Genomic DNA, 22,984 nt, shown 5'->3' on the forward strand with positions numbered 1-22,984 from the left:
TAAGGAAGGCCACTAAACGTGAATAGTAAACGTCTTATCAAAAAACCCACACAGGGCTTCCCTAGTGGCGCAGTGGTTGAGAGTCCACCTGCCGATGCAGGGGACACGGGCTCGTGCCCCGGTCCGGGAAGATCCCACATGCCGCGGAGCGGCTGGGCCCATGAGCCATGGCCGCTGAGCCTGCGCGTCCGGAGCCTGTGCTCCACAATGGGAGAGGCCACAACAGTGAGAGGTCCGCGTACCGCAAAAATACAAACAAACAAAAAAAACCCCCACAAATTTCACCTAGGAGAACAGAGCTAGAACTATATATATATATATATAACTATATAGATCTCAAAAACACGGTGTCGTGAAAAGCAGTGATATTATTTTTGTAAATTTTAAAAACACAAACCAGGACTAAATATTGGAATGGTTGCATAAATACGTGGGTAAAAGTATAAAATGGATGGGAACAATACACACTAATTTATAGATGCTTCTGAAAGGAGACTTAACTAATTGTGCCATTTTATTTCTTTAAAACGGAAGACTAAGCAAATATTATAAAATGAAATGTGTTAATTCTGAGAGGTGGGAGTTAATTCTATTCTTTGTTCTTCTTAGCATTGTTTAAATGTCTCAATATATAAATTATACTAATAAAACACAGAACATGGATTACTAAAACTTTGAGTCTAAGAGTTAAGTGGAAGGCTGGTGGGCCTGACTCCCTAGAGCCCCTCATTGTGTTGTCTTCAAGGGAGCCCTTCCCACATCAACGATCTCAATAACAGATCCAAGAACATTTTATCTTCAGAGATGAGTTAATCACCAACTCTCCATCCACAGCCCCTCACCATTTCATGTATGAATTCCTTGTGCTACTTTCCTTCCTAGTGGTACCAAGCTTCTGGAACTATCTCAGGTACCAGAGGTAGCCTGTTATAATTTCAGACAGCCATTCCTTTAATTAAATAAAAATATGTCTTTCTCTGATTCCCATCCACTCAACCTAGTTTTGCCTTTTCAATCATACAGATGATATTCCTCATATAATTGAAGAAAGTTAGCATGTCATCCCTGAGGACCTTCCCAAAGCATTAAACGTCAGCCACTCTTGATGTGACCCTCCTTGGGTCTCCTCATGGTCCTGTAGTCAATTTTTCTCTGTATCTCTAGATCCTGCAGTTTACAAACCCCAGGGAATCGCAAAGTATCCTCAGTTCTGCACCCTCAGTGCTCACAACTGGCACAGAGTAAATGGGGCAAGTGCTCAATAAATACTGAATGAAGGAATGAGAAAATGCGTTTTGCAAACACTATGAACATTAAATGGCAGCTATTTTGATCACTAACAATTAGTGCTAAACTGTCAATGACCACCTCCTTTCTTTATATATATGTTTATATTTCTTTATATATACTTGTATGAATTATAAAACTATCTAGTTGAAATCCTTTACTCTCTTGGATACTATAATTCAAATTCAGCTGACCTTTTTAGATGGAACAATCCTGACTTCCATGTCATTATTTGGTCTTCTCTAGAATTCCATCTTTGAAATTTGCTCTGTGTCTATAGCACAGTATCCCAGAATGGGCTTCCCTTTTTTAAGCCTTCAAACAGTAGTGTATTTAGAATATAAGTCAGAACTTGCTGATTTATTAATTCTAACCCCAAAAAAATCAAGAAAAGAATTTTCAAACACAGTGCTAGGCATGCTGCTTGAGTCTCCTTTCTATTTTTATGTAAAAAAGTTTTAATATGTCTCATAGTCAAGTCTATCAATCTTTAATTATGGTTTTTGCCTTTGATGTCATATTAGACAAGATTATAAATTATTAACCTATTTTTCAGTTATATCTCATTCTTCTTCAATTAATCTGATATTTATCTGTATTTTGTATAAATAAAAGATTCAACTTTACAATTTTTCCTAACAATAACTAATTATTTGAATTGTATTCTTGTAATAATACCTTCTCCACCAACATGAAATTCTGTGTTTATTATATGTTACCCTTATATGCTTAAGTCTATTTGGGGAATTTTCAAGATGATTTAGCCTCTCCTAAGTCTCTATTTTAGTAAAAAGTAACATACTGCCTTAGTAATAGTAATTTTATAATATGTTTTAATACTTGGAATTATAAGTTCTTTCTTCATTATTATTCTTTTTCAAAAATTTGCTTTTCCCAGTCTGTTCATTCCTCCAGATGAATTTTAATAATCATTTTGCCAGTCTCTCCCTAAAAATCTCTTTGTGGTTCTATATGGAATTGCATTAACTTTATAAATTAATTTGGGGAAGCTAACATCATTACATTATTTATTATTCTCATCCAGGAATACAATACCAATCTCCATTACTGCTAATCTTATTTTGTGTTTCTCAACAAAATGTTATTTTCTTCATTTAAGTCTTGTACATTTCTATTATAGCTTACTCATAGATATGGGATTTTTTTCATCATGTTTTCTATTTGTAGCTCTCATAGAAAAGTCGATTGATTTATACACATTTATCTTTTGTATGACCACTTAACTGAAGTCTCTTATTCTAATAGTTCTCCAGTTGATTTTCTTGGGATTTGTAGTAAATTCATATAAACACACACACACACACACACACACATACATATATGTGTGTGTGTGTGTGTGTGTATATATATATTATATATATATATATATATATACACTTTTTTAAGGAGAAAAGATGTCATCTCTTTTCTAATAATTGTGAACTTTGAGAGACAGCATATGATAGGATGTAAAATTAAAGATTCATGAGTTAAGCCACTTGAGTGCTTATTCATCTCTACCACTTATTAGCTATGTGACCTTGGCCAAGTTACTTAGCTTCTCTGGGCCTCAACTTCCTCATTTGTAAAATGAGAATTATAGTAGTCAATATTCCCTAGGATTGTTATGAAGATTAAATGAATTAATATTTGTAAAGTATTTAGAACAGTTTCTCGTATATATATTAAGAAATTTTAAAACGTTAGTCATTTAAAAAATTTTATTGCATTGGCTAGAATTTATAGAATGATGTTAACTATAAGTGATGAAATAGGGCATGTAGTGTCTACGGTTTTTCTGTTTTTTCACAATTTAAAAATATCTCTCTATACCTAAATTACTATGTTGTATATATGCATGTTCTTAAAAGAAATATAGTTACATTTTATCAAATGTCATTTGAAATCTATTAGGAGGTAAAAATAGCAGTTTTATCCTTTAGTCTATGACTATGAAATTATAATAAATTTCTCAATATTGAAGCATGTATACATTTCTAGAATAAACACGATTTTCTTGTATTATTCTATTTTGTTGATTTCTACATTCCTGTATTTAGTATTTCAGTGAATTTTTGTGATTTTCTTTTTTGTGCTACGTTTTTTAGTGTTTTTAATTTTTTTGTTTTTTAATTAACTGTTTTTTTTAGTTAAGTGCTTTTCATTAAATGAATCAGAAAAATGTTTCATCTCTTTTATAAAGTTCATAGAGTATGGGATAATATGTTCCTTAAAAATGTATATTTTCAACCATCGATTATAAATACCTGATGCAAACAAGATACTTTGCTCATCTAAACAGAGTATTTTAGCTCCTCCCGAATCTCCCTATCCAAGCTGGTCAAGGACATAGGCTTAAGCATCAGACAAAATCTGGCTCAAATCCTAATTTCACCACCCACTAGCTAAATGTGTGCACTTGGCAAGGTACACTTTTGTCACAGGGAATAACTATGCCTTCTTTACTTTTCCCACACAGTTATCGTGAGGATTACATGAGATCATGTTTATAAAGCACTATCCACTCACTCACAATAAAGACTCAATTATTTTATGTTAGTCTTAATTTTCTTTAAATACAAAATTAATGTTTACAAATGTACATGCTGGTTTTTCTTAGTATGGAGATTTCAATTGTTTATATAGAAATATAAATGCTTTTTGATACAATTTTTTCATGACATTAGTTCATAATAAAAGGTAGATTTCAATTAAAACATGTTATTCTCCACTGACACAAACTTAAAAAGTTGACAAGAAAGTAGTAAAATGCTCAGAAACAAGAAAATGAACCCACTGCCATTGTCTAAATGAAATCGCAATGGGTTAATAGGAAAACTGTACTGGTTTTCAGAAAACCAGGCAATGAGCCTAAACCAAATGTAACGTCTTCCACTCTTTCCTGTTCCCTTGGAGCTTTGTTCTCGTGGGAATCCAAGAGTGGGAGGAGGCTTCCCACAGGCTGAGGTTTACTCCATTGTCTCTGATTTGCCATCTTCACTGCAACAGGGGAGCAAATCTCTCACTCCGAGTGGGAAAACACAGTCCTGAGGGGCTGGAGGGGCCTCAAATACAACAGCAGCACACAGAAAACCGTTTCTCAAAAAAGCATTAGAGATTTATGTCCACCAGTCAGTGTCATCAAGACTATTTACTTGTATGTATTGATAACAAAGCTGTCACTATGGTCTCTAAGGAGATCCGTATTAGGTGAGTAGTAAGTTTATAGGATCTGATCGGTAATACTATAAGCTTTTCTTCTGTTTTAAAGGATATAAATTTAAAACATTATTTTGGTGGGCTAGCTGCCTCCGTGGAGAACTATTTAAATAAGCTCAGCTAAGAATGTAAATATCAAACCAAGCTCAGTCTCTGTACTAACCACTGGCCCCTGGCAGACAGAGGATGGAAATGCCTAGCTCAAGTTCTTGGCATGCATGCTATTAATTTGACATTAACAATAGACTCTATCAAGCTTCCATTTAACCATATTGATCTGTTTTCTAAAATAAAAACCTCCCACTTTATACCTTTTCCTTGGTGTCCTCTGGCTTTATAACAACAAAGATATTTTCAGGGACACCCTCAATAGCAGGATTGATGGATCAAAAGTGTACCCACCTCTGTCTTTTCTGCCCCCTGTGTGGCCTCAATAACTTGATAGTTTCCAGCTCCCCCCAGATTTCTCCAGTGCTTTTTCAGTATACCATGACCCCTGAAGGAAACAAAGGGAAAAAAAGATGTATTAAGATAAACATCCTCCTTCCTTGTCTCTTTCAGGAAAGAACAGATGGTTCCTTGAGCAACAACATCCAATTTAATGACAAAATGAGACACAATTTTAAAACAACGTTCATTGTTATTTTTTCATTCCTCATCCTGATTTCTTTTATACGTTTCAGATTTATAACAGGAGCAGGATAAATTTCCTTGAGTAAGCAGCTCAGCAGTCTCATAAATGAGGAGTGTGTTTCCTCTTATTATTTTGTTCCCTTTTAAAACCCACCAATTGTATTCTGATCAATCTTTCTTGTGTTTTGCCCCAAGACTGTGTAACACAGGCGGTCAGAGACATACCTACTAAATAGTAAAATCAACAGTATAGCAAAATATATTTTTTTCTTCAGCTTTTCAACTTTCCATTGAAAATAGTTTCACTAGCTGAGTGACAGCCTTTCTCAGATGTGTGACTTGAAAAGCCATAAATCCCTGCTTTTGAATTTCAATGCCAAGGAGCAAGGACATTGTTTTCCTCAATTATATAATATGGAGATTGGAACTCTGGAAGAGAAAATCCACCCAGTAAAACCTGGCCCACATATAATGCCTCAGCATCAAAAGGTAACTTGAAATTTTGCTATGAATAGGCATCTGATGCACTCGCATGGTTTTCCTGTTCCTATCCTTTTAGATATTTCTATATCAAAAGCCCCCACTTTAAAACTAATAATACAGAAACCAACTGAGTCATTTCCATATATACTCCTGAAGAGGTGGCTACAACCGATCGCTGGGTAAACCAGGCTCCCTTTAACTCAGGCAGTCTATTATATTTGAGCAGACACATAACAAATGCTTAGTTGTCCTAGATAAGAGAGCCATGTTTCTTTCCTGTTATGGAAATCATCTGTTCCTTTTTCTATAAAGCGTGAAACCAGGAATGTCAATATTCCTATGCTTGTATGTGCTAACTTTACTAGGGTTATTCAGAGCAGGACAGAGTCCTGTGCTGGTTGCTGTTTTCTTCTCTCCTTTCTATCTAATAAACCACCAAATTCTGTCTATTCCAGGCTCAAAATTGTCCTTGAACTCACTCTTCCTTCCAATTCCATTCCCACAGGCACCATCAAATTCCACCCTCCTCACCCACACCTGCCTCCATCCCATCAATTCTTACAGAGATTATGATATCTCTCACTAGTCTCCCTGGTTTGAGAAACAACCCTTCCAGTCCATATTCTACAGCCCACCACTCACTTTGGGATAATAACTGAACTTGTGATTGGTATAAAACCCAGGAATTATACGTGGTAGAAGTATTTCACCATGATTCTCAAAAAAAGTCTTTTTCTCCAAATGCCAATAGCATGTTAGCCATCTTTCAAGTTCATCTGTAAATAATTTCATTACTGTTCTTTCCTCTGCTTCCCACATTTCCTTATAGCTTACAAGTAAGCCAGTAAAAGAAAGTCCTCAGGGCTTGTAACACAGAGGGAGAAGCACTGAACTCAGTTCTAGTTCCAGCTTATCCCTGTATCAGCTGTTGACTTTGAGGAATCATCTTTTTTGTAGGTAAATGACAGAGCCTTGCTTATCAAATGGGATGGAAATATTTACCCTGCTTATCTCTCCACGTTGTTTTGGGAATCAAGAAAGATCACATACAATAAAATACACATATGCAATGTTATTTTATTACTCTTCCTGAAGTACTACAAAAGCCAAAAATGTGTTTCTTGTGTTTAACACTAGACTCAGTTTGGGGGTCCTAGAAAGGTAGCTGTGATCACACTCCCAAGACTTACAGCTTCCTTTTGGGAGTGTGATGGTCTCAAGAGTTTTGTTTTGGCTTGCAAAGGAATAATAAAATACCAAAGGAATCATACTCTAGCATATTTGGATTCCCAAGACATACTGAAATCAAAAAGAGGAAGAAAAGGAAAAGGGACTCAAAACAATGAGAAATCTTAATTGGCTGAAACTGCCATTTAATTAAAATAACTCAACTGTCACTTATGGCACAAATGTTAATACAATCTCTTTAAAACCCAGCTGAATCCTCCAGATATCACTGGACACTTTGCAATAGGAAATACAAGCCCATTCCCTATCACTGTATTGTAGGTTTTTAATTGGAGAATGTATAATGTGTACAACAGGATGAGTTCATTTTGCTTCTAAAGAGGAAATAAAAAATATCAACCTGAATATGACTCCACATATAAGCAGGACTGTAGCCTCTGTTTAAGTAGGTTTTATTTTAGACTAAAAAAAACCCACCAAAGGCATATATTTGAACTCATGTATCTAAACAGACCAATGAAAGTGTAGAAATTAAGTGCAGAAGGGGAAGCAGAGAATGGTAGGAATAAAGTCCACAGCTGTGTTTTCTTAAAATCCGGTGAGAGGAATGTTAATCAAAGTTCACAAAGTTTAAATTCTCCTTTGAACTGCATAGGTATAATCAAGTAAAGAAACACAACCCTCACTGAAGTATAATTTTTTTAATTTGAAATTATTGTCCCATATTAAGAAGGTAAGTTTGTTCATTCATTCATCCAGATACTCAAAAACCAATACTTACTGATTAGACTTTGTACAAGATGTGATAAAATGTGCTGGTTTGAACCCCTTGGCCACATGGGGCTAGCAACAAATACCAAAAGAATTGCACAAATAGGCCATATTAAAAACTTCCTGTTTCTTCCAACCAGAATGCATATCATCCCCCTGTGCTCTCACTAGTAGGCTCTGGGCCATCCTTAAAAGCCCAACTCAAAGGTTGCTGCTTTTGTAAAGCTCTTTGGAACTGCACAAGTTTGGTGTGAGTCGTAACCCCTGCCCCTAAATCACTTTGTTCATAACTCTCTGATGCACTTATCACGGTTGACTTCACATGACAGCTCTGTGTGTGTCAGTCTCCCCTAGCAGGCGGTGAACATCTCAAATGGCAATTTTTTATTCATCCATCTACAGCACTTGGCACAATATATTGTAGGTACTCAATTAGTGATTATTGAATGGAAAATTCATACATCTTTACTTGCATGAGCAAAAGGTATAGAATAACTTTAAAAGGAAGAGTTGCAAATATTTTACACTTATTCTTGCTACATGTAGTTCTAAAAAGATGAATTTATACCATGAACTTATACCTTTGTGAAAATATGGAAAATTCATGTATTTATAAAAGTGGTCACAACCAAATTAGCATTATTCTCTTCAAATTCCTTTATTTACTTATACTTAAATTTCCCTCTTCTGACCCTTAGATTAGTATCCTCTATTTTTTCCTACTTGATTGATTTGTATATGCTTGATTTCTATAATTGTGATAGCTTTTAAGCTAACCTACTAACCAGATCCTTGGCAACTGCTACATTTTCAAAAGCTTTAATAGCTATTGTATATACATAAAATTGCAAATAACCTGTTTTATCCCTTCCATCTTTCAGCAAATATTATTACCTACCATGTGGTAGATGCCACAGAGAAAACAAAGACCCTGTTTCAGGGGACAGAGGGTTACAGCTAGAGCAGGCGGGCGATAAGAAATATACAAAAATGACCAAAATCAGAAATCTATCTAAGTGCCATATCTCTAATTTATCTAAAATTATTAATTAAAAAAAATTTTTGAATGAAGCCTCAGTAGCTGAAGAATGAATTAAGAGGAACTGATGAAGATGACTAAGAATCAGAAATACAATCATGTTTCAGATTCATTTAATACTAATAGTTAAACATCCTGTCTGTCTCCTAAGATTCAAGTCAATACCATAACCATAGGCAAAGTAAAATCAGGTTTTCTTGTTTTTTGATATTGAGCTGCATGAGCTGCTTGCAAATTTTGGAGATTAATCCTTTGTCAGTTGCTTCATTGGCAAATATTTTCTCCCATTCTGAGGGTTGTCTTTTCATCTTGTTTACGGTTTCCTTTGCTGTGCAAAAGCTTTTAAGTTTCATTAGGTCCCATTTGTTTATTTTTGTTTTTATTTCCATTTCTCTAGGAGGTGGGTCAAAAAGGATCTTGCTCTCATAGAGTGTTCTGCCTATGTTTTCCTCTAACAGTTTTATAGTGTCTGGCCTTACATTTAGGTCTTTAATCCATTTTGAGTTTATTTTTGTGTATGGTGTTATGGAGTGTTCTAATTTCATTCTTTTACATGTAGCTGTAAAGTTTTCCCAGCACCACTTATTGAAGAGGCTGTCTTTTCCCCACTGTATATTCTTGCCTCCTTTATCAAAGATAAGGTGACCATATGTGCGTGGGTTTATCTCTGGGCTTTCTATCCTGTTCCATTGATATATATTTCTGTTTTTGTGCCAGTACCATACTGTCTTGATTACTGTAGCTTTGTAGTATAGTCTGAAGTCTGGGAGCCTGATTGCTCCAGCTCCGTTTTTCTTTCTCAAGATTGCTTTGGCTATTCGGGGTCTTTTGTGTTTTCATACAAATTGTGAAATTTTTTGTTCTAGTTCTGTGAAAAATGCCACTGTAGTTTGATAGGGATCGCATTGAATCTGTAGATTGCTTTGGGTAGTAGAGTCATTTTCACAATGTTGATTCTTCCAATCCAAGAACATGGTATATCTCTCCATCTATTTGTTTCATCTTTAATTTCTTTCATCAGTGTCTTATAATTTTCTGCATACAGGTCTTTTGTCTCCTTAGGTAGGTTTATTCCTAGATATTTTATTCTTTTTGTTGCAGTGGTAAATGGGAGTGTTTTCTTAATTTCACTTTCAGATTTTTCATCAGTAGTGTACAGGAATGCAAGAGATTTCTGTGCATTAATTTTGTATCCTGCTACTTCACTGATTAGCTCTAGTAGTTTTCTGGTAGCATCTTTAGGATTCTTTACGTATAGTATCATGTCATCTGCAAACAGTGACGGCTTTACTTCTTCTTTTCCAATTTGGATTCCTTTTATTTCTTTTTCTTCTCTGATTGCTGTGGTTAAAACTTCCAAAACTATGTTGAATAATAGTGGTAAGAGTGGGCAACCTTGTCTTGTTCCTGATCTTAGTGGAAATGGTTTCAGTTTTTCACCATTGAGGATAATGTTGGCTGTGGGTTTGTCATATATGGCCTTTATTATGTTGAGGAAAGTACCCTCTTCCAAAAATGGGCAGAAGACCTAAATAGACATTCCTCCAAAGAAGATATACAGATTGCCAACAAACACATGGAAGAATGCTCAACATCATTAATCATTAGAGAAATGTAAATCAAAACTACAATGAGATATCATCTCACACCAGTCAGAATGGCCATCATCAAAAAATCTACAAACAATAAATGCTGGAGAGGGTGTGGAGAAAAGGGAACCCTCTTGCACTGTTGGTGGGAATGTAAATTGATACAGCCACTATGGAGAATAGTATGGAGGTTCCTTAAAAAACTAAAAAATAGAACTACCATACGACACAGCAATCCCACTATTGGGCATATACCCTGAGAAAACCATAATTCAAAAAGAGTCATGTACCAAAATGTTCATTGCAGCTCTATTTACAATAGCCAGACATGGAAGCAACCTAAGTGTCCATTAACAGATGAATGGATAAAGAAGATGTGGCACATATATACAATGGAATATTACTCAGCCATAAAAAGAAACGAAATTGAGTTATTTGTAGTGAGGTGGACGGACCTAGAGTCTGCCATACAGAGTGAAATAAGTCAAAAAGAGAAAAACAAATACCGTATGCTAACATATGTATATGGACTCTAAAAAAATAAAAAAGAAAATGGTCATGAAGAACCTAGTGGCAAGACAGGAATAAAGACACAGACCTACTAGAGAATGGACTTGAGGATACAGGGAGGTGAAAGGGTAAGCTGGGGCAAAGAGAGAGAGTTGCATGGACATATATACACTACCAAACGTAAAATAGATAGCTAGTGGGAAGCAGCAGCATAGCACAGGGAGATCAGCTCCCTGCTTTGTGACCACCTAGAGTGGTGGGATAGGGAGGGTGGGAGAGAGGGAGATGCAAGAGGGAGGAGATATGGGGATATATGTTTATGTATAGCTGATACACTTTGTTATACGGCATAAACTAATACACCATTGTAAAGCAATTACACTCTAATAAAGATGTTAAAAATATGAGGTTTTCTAATAATTAAAAATGTAATGCTTGAACTGTAATATTGCTTTTACATAACAACTTGGCAAAGTTGACCAAGAGTCTTTAAAATGTTGACCAGCTTTGACCCCACAATCCCACTATGAAACTCCCTTGACCTTTTAGGTCCCTAGGATAACCCTCTTTTTACTTTGTTTTTGCTGCTGCTGGGAGAGGAGAAAAAAAGATTTTAGCATTCAATTAACACCTGTTCTGTGTCATGAGCCTTGCTAGACGCTTTGCATTTTATTCCACTTAATCACAGTTAATCTTTGTTTTAAAAAAAAAAAAAGAAAAATGGACTTTTTTCAAAGCTTAAAGATGGTGAGATACCTCCCTAAGGTCACACAGCTAATAAGTCACAGAGGCAGGGTTCAAGTTCAGCTCTGACTGGAAAGCCTGCGTGATCCACTATGCATCATTGCTTCACAATATTCCTGGACTCTTGACCTAGTTTTACATACAACTTTTCACCTGTATTATTTTTCTCATGACTAAACAGCAATTCCTTGATGCCTTGTATCTCAGAGCTCTAAGAAACATGACTTTTTTGGAGAATTGATCAAAAACAATTCACTTATTCATTTCCTCTATTTTTTCTTTTAACCATTTCCTCTTCCTTCACATCTCATATACCAAAGAAAATATACCTAACATCTCATCCTGAAGAGAAACAACTTCAGTGCTAAATGCCTACTGAATTTATTTTGCAAATTCATAAAATTTGGATGGATATAAAAAACTTTGATTTAAAAGGTTTCTGGCTGTGGACTATAGACCCAAAGAATAAATTAAACAGACTTTGTTTAGTAAAAGATTTCATAGTTTTCACTCTCTTTTTCATTCTCTCATTATATCATTATAACCTAAAAACAAGTTTGTTGTGAACACCGTTTCATGTTGCCCTCATGAAATAATATGGCGCTCAAAGTATAGCATAATGATTGAGAAGCAGAGTTTCTGAAGACAGACTTTCTGATTATAAATTTTTAGTGTATACATCTGGCCTGGTTACTTGATCTTTCTGGGCAGGCCTAGACTTCTCCACATGTAAAATATCCATAATAATAGTACCTCTCGTATACAGTTGTTGAGGAGTTAAATGACATACTAAATTTAATTTGTATAGAACAGTACCTGGCACATACTGTGCTTAATATGCTTTAGATTTATTAATACTCTTATGTAACAAAGATAAATAGAACGCTTATGATATGAATGATATGAATGATACATATGATAAAAACAATAAAAAGTTCACATTTAAATATTAAGTAGCTTTAAAAATAAGGCATCTTAAAAAACATTTAAATTTTCTTACTGTTGATATACTATCTCAGTTGTACTCTAATTGAATGGCTTAGACACATTAGTGTGTATGCATGTACATGTGTAAAACAAAAATCTGTGTGCAATTCTTATGAGGAATTTTTAAGTTTTCAAGTATTTTTTTCAAAAAGAATATAGGTCCCTCAAAGAGTGCAGACCCCAATGCCAACAAAGAAACCTCCCACTTTGTACCCAAAGCCCTGCTTCCTGAAACCTTTACAGGCAAACAGTTACAGCACAAGGCCAGAAATACTGAATGAAAAAATAGGGAGAGAGGGAGATAAGAAAAGATTACGTCACTTCTATCTAGCTGGCCAGTGTTATTTCTCTGTGATGGATGTTCATTCCTCTGCTTCACGCTTTAGCCTTTCATGCAGCTGTGTGTTACCCCAAAATATTGAAAGAGCTCAGTTTTGGCCATTAAAATATGTTTCTGGATCTCCAGGAGAAGGTTTACTTAATATGGGCAACTTTTAATCCTAAAAGAAGAACTTACCCTTCTTACAAGAGCTGATTAGTTTTGACATTTTATCCACTCTCCTGAAGAGTCATTTATGGGCTATGTTAAATACTAAAAAATAAAGTAAGATGTGGTCCTGGTGAATCTTCTACAACAGAGAGAAAACTCAAAGCAGTATCTCAAATATTAGTAGCAAGTTCTTGCATTGATATTGAGTCAAATACTCTGCCATGCAGGCCCACTTGACCAGATCGGAGTTTAGCTTGTTGTTTTTTCTCAAATATAAACATTTCCTTGTTAATAGGGAAAGTTACATATTCCATGAGGCATAAAGAAAAATTACTTTCCATTGACCCAGAAAACTTACCTTGCAACTATGCCTGAAGGAGAAAGGAACTGGAATGAGAGTATTTGAAAAAAGAACTCTGGCTGCCACAGCTACCTACCTTGCTCTAAGTTCATGTTTAATTAAATTTACATCAGTAATTCCATAAACTGCTTTCATGTTCATAGAACTTAAGTTATCATCTTTGATTCTAAGGTCAGACACTTACTGCTAACAACGCTTGTGCCTCTGAGGGAGGCTTGGTCCTCTGCCAGGCTGTACTGCTTCTCCCACGGAGATGGGCCCACCACGACTATACAACTCCATGGGGGACAATGGGACACCACCAGCCCCCTGGTTGCTCAGCAACAACCCATTATGACTGCTCCTCTTGGACTACTAGGCAACAGCACTGAGCCTGACTCAGCTGCTCCCAGGCACTGCCTCTCAAGAGGGCCAGGTTAACAGGAGGCCAAGGGCCCTAAGTGACTAGTTACATAATCTAACACATTTCTCGGGATGCTCTCCAACTAAAAAATCAGAGCAGAGTTAGTTCCTACCCTGAAGGGTACCCTTGACCGTATCCTTAATTTAAACTCTACCCTTGAATCTTTAGAGAAGCTGACAGAAAACTAATGCATCAGAGTCAAAATCTGTGGCCAAAAAAAGTCTATTAAAAAAATCCCACACACATACATAAAGGAGGCCATTCTTTTTTTAATCACGTTTAAAATATGACTTTCAAACCTTTCTTAATTTCAAAGAATTTTACTATTTACATACTTTCTGTTAACAGGCCCCCCAAAATGGGGAAAATATATTAAACCACTTACTTTTATGGTAAGACCGTTCCTTAAATAGCTTAACACATAACTCTAGGCATAGCAATTTCTAGGAAAGATCTTCAATTCTTATCTATAGTTTAACCCACATTTATGTCTTCTTAGTTCTAGACTTTTAACAAATAGAAATTAGGCATATTTTTCCATCCGTTAGCTGACCTACCTTTTAGGACAAGGGCAACAACCCAGTCAACCAACCTAAAAACTTACCCACACATGGAAACATGAGTCCAGCCTTGCTCCCGTCTCCTCTACTGTCACTTTCCTCTTTGTTGCGGAAAAAGAGATGTGTGCTCCAAGAGACGTGGACTCACAGCCAGTCTACCACGGTACAAATACGATTCTACTGCTCCACTTATTCAAAACCTTCAGTCAACTCCAAGCAATTTACCGTGAAATGCAAGGCACTTCTGAATCTACTTCCCTTTGAATTTCCACCCATATCCGCAGCTGTCCAATATACTGATCTAATTATAGTTCCCTAAATACATCACACATTTTAAGCCTCTTTCCTCTTCCTAGGACATATTCCTCTTTGCCTGGCAAACTAGTGGTTATCTTTCAAGATCTAGCAATAACATCACCTCCTCTGAGACACTGTCCCTGGTTTTAGAATTTCTTATAACCATCTCTGAGCATCTTCTACCTGATTCACACTGCTATAGCGGCATTAGTCACACTGTTTCACAGTAATTTACTTACTCAACATTAATCCCATGTCCTTCAAGGGCTAGGACCTTGTTCTGTTCAACTTGGTCTCCTTGGTGCCTGGCATATTCCTTTGCATTAAGAAGCTGTTTACACTATGGCTTTATTAATGATTAGAGAACAAAACTCCTAGGCAAAATTGTAAAATAGATGAGGAGTGGGCATTATTAACCTCTTAATTAACCAGGGATGGGTAATAAAGCAATTCAAATCAAAACAAAAACTTAATCTCCTGACTTCTGGGCTGGTCCTCTTCCTAAATTATGATGAATCATTGAGAGCAAATAAGTAGATACCTCTGCAGTGATCCAATCCATCCAGTAATATGGCTAAAATAATCAGATTTCCTGTGTCCCTTTTTTTTTTTTGCGGTACGCGGGCCTCTCACTTTTGTGGCCCCTCCCGTTGTGGAGCACAGGCTCCAGACGCGCAGGCTGAGCGGGCATGGCTCACAGGCCCAGCCGCTCCGCGGCATGTGGGACCTTCCCGGACCGGGGCACGAACCCGTGTCCCCTGCATCGGCAGGCGGACCCTCAACCACTGCGCCACCAGGGAAGCCCCTGTGTCCCCTTTATTATAATCATAATAACATGAAATTCAAGGGAGCTACATGGTCAGGTAACCAAATCACTAAACGGTGGTCTGGAGCTGGTCTCAGGGAAGATAATTTCCCATTCAGATTAGCAACTCTTAAAGCAGTTTTTGCAGGAATCTTGGTGCAAGTAAAGTAGGGAAGAGAGTAGAAAAGAAACCAAAAATTTTAGAGCTAAATAGAAAGCAAGAAAAAGCTATTCTAATTTTAAAAACCTCCTAAGAAATACTTCACAAAACAGCACTTACTCAACATCTGTCTCCTGCAAAGCACTAATTTAAAAAAAAAAAAAAGGAACATGAGCAAACAACACACAAAAGCCCACAAATGCAGCAGCCAAGAGTAACAGCATGAAGCCACTCAACCTCTTACTTCACCACTTCAGTAGCTAAAGATATAGGCCTCCATTTTCAAATATAACAATGCTTTTATGCTTTTTCTACAACTTCTTAGGTTCACATATGTGTTTATCTAAGATACTGCCGAATTTTTGATATTAGCAGTAATGTGATTGTCTAAAATAATCCATGCAATACAAACTCTAAGCAACGGACATCTAAATTTTTAGCTTATCTGTGTTAAGCTGAGAGGGAATTCTTAGTCTATTACAAGCTTGTGGTTCTAAATACCCCTAAGTCTGTGCTTCATCAAAACTAGGAAACCTGCACCCTTGGAAATACCAGAATGTACTCACAACCACATGATAAATTTTGTTTATCAAAGGAGTCTTATTGACAGTATATATTTAAAGCATGTTTTTATACTAAAACAAAATGAACACATTATAGAGTGCATAATGTATACAAATATGTAAGATGAATATGAAATGTCAAAGAAACTTTGTACTTTTCTATGGAGCACTGTGAGTTATGCCTCTAGATTTCTGGGAGTTCTTTGGTGGAAAAGCATGAGAAGCCCTACTCTAGGGGATTCCCTCCTAGATGCTGAGGAAAAGATTACTTTCATGTAAAAAATATACATCACCTTGGCTCTAGCATACCACGACCACTGAACTCAAAAAGTGCTACCATACTTAGACATACCATTACTTTTTTTATTGGAACTTAACCTTTATAACAACTTTTTTATTTTGAAGCAAAAACATTTCTCTCTCCAACAGTCCTAAATCTTTCTGCAGGTACCCCACAGGACCAGTCTAAACTCCTATATATGTAAGACCGTCCTTCAAATAAACATAATAGTCACAAGTAATGGAGGCGTACTGGATGCCAGGAAACGTGCTGGGTACTTGACAATCATTAATCAAAAAATAAAACTGCAGGTAAATAGTATCATCTTTATTCTACAAAAAAGAAGTAGATGAAGAGGAGGAGAAAGGGGGAGGGGTTAAGGGGAAGGAGAGTGGGAAAGGAAACAGTTTACAAAAGGATAAGCAACTTTCCCAAAATAGCACAGCTCATTAGGAGCAGAGCTGAGCTCTAACTCCAAAGCTTGTGCTTGTTTTTCTCTTTCTTTATACATCATGTTATACTACATTTCCATGCCCACTTTCCCAGGTGTTCATTTCTCCTAGTGAAATATCTCCATTTTACAACTATTCCTTCCATCACTTCTGCAATAACAGACCATCCTGATCAATGTTCGTGTGTGTGTATTTATTTGTAGGAGTAAAATATCCCGAACAATTTGGCCACGGAAGAACAGAGTTGGGCCACCACTTCCTTTGCTCTGGATAAGATACTGCTATTGATACAACTTAAAAATATGCTACCTATGTTGGACAACCACTTGCCATTATATTGAATTGGCCATAAACCAAAATTCTTTAGTATTGTTTTAACAGATTCTGCTAATAACCATTTCTTCTCTAACTGGTTTCTTTTTTAAAATGTACACAACTCTTGTATTTACCTACATATAAACAACCTGTCAAAATAAATTTTTATTCATAGTCATAGATTATATGACTCTCTACTACTTTCAAGGATAAAAATTAGCTACCGGGGCTTCCCTGGTGGCGCAGTGGTTGAGAGTCCACCTGCCAATGCAGGGGACACGGGTTCGCGCCCTGGTCCGGGAAGATCCCACATGCCGCGGAGCGGCTAGGCCCGTGAGCCAAGGCCGCTGAGCCTGCGCGTCCGGAGCCTGTGCTCTGCAACGGGAGAGGCCACAGCAGTGAGAGGCCCGAGTACCGCAAAAAAAAAAAAAAAAAAAAAAATTAGCTACAAATTTAAGTCCAAAGTTTTCATCCCAGCACTTAAGATTCTTCACTACAGCCTCAATGTATCTTTCCACCCAGCCCCTAAAATTTCCACCCAGCCCCTAAAATTCTACACAGCTCTGTCTCACTCTTTTCTGTATTTGTACCTTTATTCATGCTGTCCTCTCAATCAGGAATGCTTCGTCGACTCATTGAAATTTTATCAGTCCTTCAAGGACCATCCCAATTACTACATTGCCTTTAAAGTCTTTCTGATTAATTTCAAAGTTTATCTTCTTCTTCTTTGAAACCCCACAGCTTTTTTTTAGTTCTGTCCTAGTATTAGGACAGAAATGTCCTATTAAATGTCTGCCTAGCAGGAAAGGTATGTATATTATTTTCTCTTACCTCCCCCAAACAGATAGAATCCTAAACTTCTTAAAAAAAGATGGAGTCTCATTCCACTTTGCAATATATCACTAGACACAGTAGCTGCACCCAGGAGGGTGCTTTTTAATAGATGTTTATTTGAATTTAGTTAACTATTCATCTCAGAGATGCATGTACTGAGTTCTAAAATTCATTAAAAACTTAAGTAAGGAATATCTATAACCAACCACAGAAAAGAACCTGAATATCAATGGGTACATATAGCACTAAAATATGGAATTATAGGCTCTGTTTAGAATAATACAGGTATTTTTTTCACTGTATTGATCTCATGATGAACTGAAATTGCACCATTCATATTGGTGTAATCATGTTGACAAAAACTGAAATCTCAAGAGATTAAGAGACTTCTTCAGGGTCACATGACTAATTAAAAGCTGAGTTGGCCTTACAACAAAGCTTTCTAATTTCTAGCTTAGTTATTTTTCTCTACTATTATCATCCAAATCATGTGTCGATACGTTTTCATAAATATTAGCTGCAAAAATAGTTATGTAAGAGAGAAATATTCTCTTCTTTCTTATATATTAATAATCTTCAAATTATTATTTGTACAGGTAGAATTTAAAATAAAATTCATTAATGATGATTAAAGAGGATTATAATACACAAAATTTATTTATACAGATCTTACTTATTTTGCAACTTAACTACAAAGACAACAGTCAAGAGTCAGGATATTAACAAATGTTGTTCAGTCAAAATAAATGTCATAAAACCTATGTCGTAAAACCTATACACTAATAATATTCACGGTCTTTACTTATAAGCCAGTCCTACAGATTTAATCAGAGCCTGTTTATGCCTCTGGTTTATTGTTAACCTCTTGTCACCAATTCAGAGGATAGTAAAAATTCTGCCTGCCCAACATCCATTTCCCCTTGAGAAGCCTTTCCTCCTATAGTCACTGCATGTGATTCGTTGTTTCCGAGAATGAAGTTGAGACTCAGACCTGACATATCCAAGCTCTAAGTGCCCTGAGCCACAGTGGCTCAGAAGTGATACGTGACACAAACCTGCCTCAACAGGCTTATTATTACGTTTTTCCAACCCAGCAAATGCTTAAAGACTGGGTTTGTGGTGCAAGTTAGTCCACCTTAAGGCTGGTGCCAAAGCTACTAAGTGAAGACACTTTTTTCTCTTTGAATTTAAACTTGAGGAGTTAGGCCTGGAGCTGTTGATAGCAATTTTGTCACCAAGCAGAGCTTGAGAATGAAGCCAAGTCGAAAGAGAGTAGAGCCAAGAAGTAGAAGGGAATAGGGTCCTTACAAAATAATGTGAGCTCTAGATCAAGCCGTGACTGAAAGCTGGGTTACATAAATCTGATAAATTCTCCCATTGTCCTTAAGCCAATTTGAAGTGGATTTGCTGTCATGAGCAACTGTAACATTCCTAACTAATGCACTCAGGTATCTGACTTTCTCAACCCACAACAGATTCAAAAGGTCATAAAGAGAGTGAACAGTAAGAGCTATTACATACATCAGATGAAGTAGCAGCTTGCGGTCTGAAAGTGATGATGAAGACAGGTAATATGTAAAAAAAGAAAATAAGGAATTTCAAAAATGTGGAGTCTTTTAGTCAAGGACTTACTCCACGTATCATCCTGGGAAACCTCTCAGTCCCAGAAAAACCAGGATAGTTGCCATGCTATTTGGGAGCACAGAGATTCTTGCAGTGATTTGCATAAACAAGAAGATAAGCGGTCATTAGGTCACAGAGGACTCAAGGCAGGTGGTGGTGAGGCTCTGAGGTTGCTGTACTTGTAGGGGAGAGTGTGGTAAGCACACAGAATTCTTAGGTTCTCCACTGACTTGTACTAATTGGAAATGTGCAATCCACTGAGAAACATCTTACTCTAAGCAATCAGAGCATGGAGAGTAAAAAATAGATGGATCAAAGAATCGGCCATCCCAATGAAGCCAAAGGACAAGTGTAGGTGTGAATCTTTGGATTGGTGTAAAAAAAAAAAAAAAACAAATATAGGATGCTATGCCCAGAGAGTTTCAGAATTTGAGATTTTAGGAAGGAACAATTTCATATGATAAATCCAGGTTGTGACTACAGAAGGGGCTGGGTGAAAGGAAGTAAAACAGAAGACTACCGCTTGAAACTGTGGAGGTCACAAACTGAGAGGCTGTGGTGTTGGGTGTACACATGAAGTCACCCAGATTGAGGACAGGAGACAGGTGGGAGAAGATGACTGTACACCTGTTGCTGGAGTGTTCATTGAAGGAGGGGTTTCTTCAGGTGGTGAGTAGGTCACAGGAATGAGCAATGGTAGTTGATAGCACAGCCAGATGGCTCAAAGGAACAGGAATGAGTATAAGAGTGTAGAGAAACAATGGTCTACAGGCGGGAGGGTGTATGGAGGGCATGTGTCCCACCTCCCTACCCTGAGATTCATGACCTATGGAGTAATCAGCAGTCTCCAACAGGAAGGACTCACAGGGAAGTGGGATACCCTTGGGAGAGTCAAGATTCAGGGCTAGAGAAAAAAGTGGAGGTTAAGAGGAGTTTACTGGACTGAGCAGGTGTTCCAGAGGGCATGACAGAATGGTTTTGAAGGAAGAATAAAAAGCAGAGACTAGGTCAGGGAGAGGCAGCACAAAGCATAACAAAGTTTCAAGGCAGAGAGGAGAAATGAGCAGACAAACGATAAAAACAGAGATTTGAAGCATTAGAAAATTAACTGTTTTTCAAGGCTGATACAATTACATGTTCCAAAACTGGTAACATGGGAATTTAGAAAGAGCTAGCAGCTATGATGTGGGATGTGGAATTCCTTTTCCTCCTGGGATGAGGTGGTGAGTGACAAACGTGGGTCAAGGAAGTTTAGGGAGGCAATTGAAGAGCCTGCAGTCATGTGTAGGAATGGTGGCCAGGAAGGCATGTGAGAGGGAATTCTGTGGGACTTCAGGATGATAGGGCCAGTTATAACAAGGTGGGCTCCAAGGAGGTGCAGGGGCATGGGATGCTATTTCAAATCAGTGGGGAAGGAATCAATGACAGAACAAACGAATCTGAGACAAGACTAGTGATTAAAAAATGTTAATAATAAAATCAGATTACCTACTTCATCCCCTACTAAAATAACTTCTAAAGGATTAAAACTTTAAATTAAAAAAGACATCAACAGTACTATTAAAAACATAGATGAATATGTTTAAAGGGGAAAGTCCTTCTCAGAAACTATGCGAGAAGAAATTGACAGCTTTCACATCCACAAAATTTAAGGATTTTACAAAGCAATGCTCCCTAAAATAGTTAATGGCAAACAAACGAAACTGATTAAAACATTGCAACATAACAGACATACAAAGAGTTAACATCCTAATGAATAAAAAGCTCTTGAAACAAAAAAGGATTAAAAACAGGCAAAGAATACTAAAAAGCAATTCATAAAACTAAATCCAAAATATCCAATAAACATACTGACTAACTAAAAATATTCGGCCTCATTAGCATTCAAAGAAATACAAATATGAGGTATCTTTTCCTACTGATTTCTAAATTTAAAATTTTTAAACAGTATTAGTATGTTGGTAAAAATTTTGAGTATAAATTGCTGCAGGCTTCCTGGAAAGAAATTTTGCAAAATGTGTCAAAAATGATTAACAAGTGAATATCCACTGACCTAGCAAGTCCATGTCTAGAAGTCTATTCAAAGAGATTAATAAAACAGCCATGTACAGTGTATAAAGATCACAAACAGAGTTGTCTACTATGGTACTGTTTATACAACCAAATTTGGGAACATTCTGCATATTTGCCAATAGGGGTTAGTTAAAATTTTAATAGAACACTATGTAGCCATTAAAAATATGATTTAGCACCTTGACAAGATATAGTAAGATGAAATATTAAGGGAATATGATATACCACTTTTCTTTTTAAAATCTACATATATGCAAAGAATTTTATAACTAATGGTGGAATTTAGGTGGACATTATTTTCCTCTTAATACAATTCTGAATATTTTTGATTTTCACTGCAATGTGTATGGTCTCAGAAACACTATTTCAAAACTTTAAAGTTTAAAACTTAGTGGTATTTTAAGTGGCAAACATTACCTGCTCAGAAAAATTACATGTGGAATAACCCATTATAATGTAATAATAGGGAGCTGACAAAAGGATGAGACTGAAAGAAAAAAATCACCTGATTATATTTTCACATCTGTGATTCTTGGTGAATAATTTATAATAGCAAGCATATATTGTCCTTGGAAAAACTGAATTCTACATTTGAACATTGCCAATATTTAAAGCAATGCATTTTAATGATTTGTTTTCCTTATTTCTGTGTTAAACTGATGATTGCCACAGAGTGCAGCAAAATTAAAATGTGGACTAACTGGAAAATTCTGTTTCATACCCTTAAGAGCTGAAATTTTATCTAGCCAAAAACTATTTCATGGGTCACTTTGAATAATAAGAAAAACGTTATTTTTTTAAATTTGCTCTTCCTATTCACTTGTATTCTGGTAATAATAATTTTAAGAAGAAAAAAATAATTTACAAACTGTATACCATTATTACATTAATATAAAAACATTCTTACAAACGGACAAAGACTGGAAGATACTCAATACTGAAGCAATTATGTTTGAATATTAGAATTGGAATTTTAAAATCTTTCAGTGTTCTTAATAGTGTGATGGTTTTATGATAAAAAATATCTGCAGGAAAGAAGCTAACTAATAAAGTAAACTTTTAACAATCCTTTTATAAGATAATTTGAGATGTCCTTAGATATAACTGAAACTGCTGTCCTTAGTCAATATCATATTTCATTAATCCATATTTTAAGTGGATTACATTGAGACAAAACCCACAAAGTGAAGAACTAAACCAATTTGCTATTAGGACCAATAATAATTATTGACAGGTAATATGAAATTTTTCAACAAATTAGGTAAATTAAGATACTTTTTGAAAGAATTGGTAAAAATAAGCATCTATGAGTAAAAAA

General features: G+C 36.2%; 1 protein-coding gene across 3 annotated transcripts in view; it reads right to left on the minus strand.

The window, feature by feature from the left end:
• PKIB (cAMP-dependent protein kinase inhibitor beta) overlaps nt 1-22,984 on the minus strand; it is a 102,776-nt gene that overhangs the window by 74,036 nt on the left and 5,756 nt on the right. For 2 of the 3 annotated variants that reach the window (XM_060167432.1, XM_060167431.1), the window contains exon 2: nt 4,909-5,002. The exons of the other annotated variant lie outside the window; for it this stretch is intronic. The gene's annotated coding sequence lies outside the window, so the exon portion shown is untranslated. The remainder of the gene's footprint in view (nt 1-4,908; nt 5,003-22,984) is intronic. 3 annotated transcript variants of the gene reach the window in all.

Source organism: Lagenorhynchus albirostris, chromosome 12 (assembly GCF_949774975.1).
Source record: "Lagenorhynchus albirostris chromosome 12, mLagAlb1.1, whole genome shotgun sequence".
In the NCBI taxonomy this organism is placed as follows: Eukaryota; Metazoa; Chordata; class Mammalia; order Artiodactyla; family Delphinidae; genus Lagenorhynchus; species Lagenorhynchus albirostris.